This window comes from Nematolebias whitei, chromosome 17 (assembly GCF_014905685.2).
Source record: "Nematolebias whitei isolate Nwh7 chromosome 17, NemWhi1, whole genome shotgun sequence".
Classification (NCBI taxonomy): Eukaryota; Metazoa; Chordata; class Actinopteri; order Cyprinodontiformes; family Rivulidae; genus Nematolebias; species Nematolebias whitei.
The window spans coordinates 24,233,052-24,233,381 of NC_056514.1; positions in this window are offsets into that span (position 1 = coordinate 24,233,052).

A 330-nucleotide genomic window follows, 5' to 3' on the forward strand; every position below is an offset into this window, starting at 1 on the left:
ACAGTATATATATACATATATATATACATACATACAGTATATATATACATATATATATACATACATACAGTATATATATATATATACATATATATATACATACATACAGTATATATATATATATACATATATATATATATACATACATACAGTATATATATATATATATACATATATATATACATACATACAGTATATATATATATATACATATATATACATACATACAGTATATATATATATACATATATATATACATACATATATATATACATACATACAGTATATATATATATACATATATATACATACATACAGTATATATATATA